The 2,118-nt window shown below is 43.4% G+C and overlaps 1 pseudogene across 1 annotated transcript; it reads right to left on the bottom strand.

The window, feature by feature from the left end:
* Nucleotides 1-258: 258 nt before the first annotated feature.
* LOC148842062 (pectinesterase 3 pseudogene) lies at nucleotides 259-2,118 on the bottom strand (annotated as a pseudogene). The gene has a single exon (XR_016103834.1). The product of XR_016103834.1 is annotated as a pectinesterase 3 pseudogene (transcript).

Genomic DNA, 2,118 nt, shown 5'->3' with positions numbered 1-2,118 from the left:
TTTGGTTTGCTTCCAGTAATGAAAGTTTCTTAAACAAAACCACTCCCTCTCCAAAGTGGCTTCTACCCCCAAGAAGGGGTGTTACAAAAAATATAGCAGTCCTCACATGTCGCATTGATCTTACCGTTTTCTTCATACTATTTATTTTCTTACTTCAATTTCTTTGTAACAAACTACACAAAGGGAGGAATACAATTCCCTTTTTGGTCAAAAGAGAATGCAAATTCACGAAAAGGGTATCCACAGACCAAAGCAACATCACGGCTAAATAGATCAGCAAAATATATTGGGATAAATCTGCCAGCTGACATTGTTCCACTGAAATAACTCAAAAGAGAGAAAAGTCAAAGACAAGTGGTTTGTTACGTTACGTATGGGCTTACGTAATCTCCGATGCCGGACACACTCTTCCTTCCCGTCACCGTACACTAATCAAAGTTGTCTACTTCCCCCTTCTCCGTGTTCTCCTTCACTCCATGTATTTACAATTCACAAATCTAGACTCGCTTTTTCTCCGCACTGCGCCCAGCCCCGATCTTCACCGCTTCTTTTCCTTTCTTTTTTGGATGCACTGAGGGAACTAGGAATCAACCACCGCAACTGCAACCAAACCAAGTAGCTTCCGGTGAATCGGGATGTTAAATTTGTCTAGAAGGGTCTGCATCTTAGACACGATGGCCAAGCTGTTACTCGTCAACTCCGTCGAAATCCTCATCGCTGCCTTCATTTCTTCCAACACTGCCTTGCTGCTGCTGGAGTTCAACTCCTCCAAGCCGTCCAAACAGGTTTGTTCGTATGTGATGGCGGAGCTGAGCCACGTCCTGAGGTTGGTTATCTTCGAATCCGTCAACAATTTCTCCCTCTGCCCTAACTGCATCGAGGAGATGGACGAGTTGATTTGATTGACGGCTTCTTCGAATTGGATCTGGCAATCCTGCAGCGCCGTCACCAGAGCTGGATCGTTGTTTACCTTGGTGATTAGCTTCTGGGGCAGCGAAGAGAGATTAGAGAGCTCGTTGAAGGCCGCTTGCAGAGACAGCTTGAAGATCTCTTCCGGGTCTGTGGTTTTCTGTTCGAGTTTAAGGGAAGAGATGCTGGATATGCAAGATTTGGGGTAAAGAGTGACGTTGCAGACGGTTTTGATGGAGTCTTCCACGGAAATCGTCGAAGGGATAGACATAGACTTGTCGCTATCGTTCTTCTCATCCTTATGTGTCGTTGAGCCGACCACAAAAGCGACGATGATGATAACAAGGATGAAAGCCGAGACGGCAATGATGATCAGACGCTTACGAGTCTCCCTGCGGAATTCACGCTCTTCCAGTTCGTCTATCTTGCCGTAGCCTTTGAAGGATTTTGTAGTGTCCATCATATCCTGGTGTTCTTAGGAGGAGCCGCTTGCTTAATTTGAAACTAGCTCAGTAGTTCGTGTCTTGGATCCTTCTTTATTTTTCTTGGCACTGTATAATCGAGAACGAAGTTAAGACAAACGGAAAAAAGGAGAAGTATATGTGCGTAGAGGTGGGGAGTTGTTGTTTAGTTGATTGCTTCCCCTCTTCTAATAAATCTGCTGATGACCATCACCATTGCTATTTGTATATGTTTATTCATGAAAACCTATGCAAAGGCTTTCTAGATCCACAAAGACCCCATAAAAGTAAAGTTGTCACCCGGATTTTGACGTGGTCAAATAGCAAATTGTTTTGAAATGTCAAAATGCATAGTTGATTGAATAACTCGCAATCGAGTCGCTAGTGGTAATTTCATGATTTCGCGAGGTCAATTAGCTGATCAGAACCGTTCGTATGGAAGTATGTTGTAGAATCGGGACCCGATTGAAGATTCACGTTTCTTTCTTTAATTCTTAAGATCAATCAAGGTAGGAAGCCAGAAACTATAAAACGTCTATGTAAAGCCTACGGTTTTTAACGAACTTTGCTGTGTACACTGGTCATCGATTATATAATTTTTTTGATAGGTAGAAAAAAAAGGGGAGCGAAACCACTTTGTCATTGTGCTTTGTGATTCCAAATGACATGGTTTTCAAAATCGGACCGGACCGGACCGGACGGTCGGACCGGGAAAAAACCAGGAATTGATTATTTGATCTGTTCCGCT

The sequence above is a fragment of the Nelumbo lutea genome, chromosome 8 (assembly GCF_056320005.1).
Source record: "Nelumbo lutea isolate HS-2025 chromosome 8, American lotus-T2T, whole genome shotgun sequence".
NCBI classification, from domain to species: Eukaryota; Viridiplantae; Streptophyta; class Magnoliopsida; order Proteales; family Nelumbonaceae; genus Nelumbo; species Nelumbo lutea.
The sequence above is the reverse complement of the archived record's forward strand: the minus strand, read 5'-3'. Positions and strand labels throughout refer to the sequence as shown.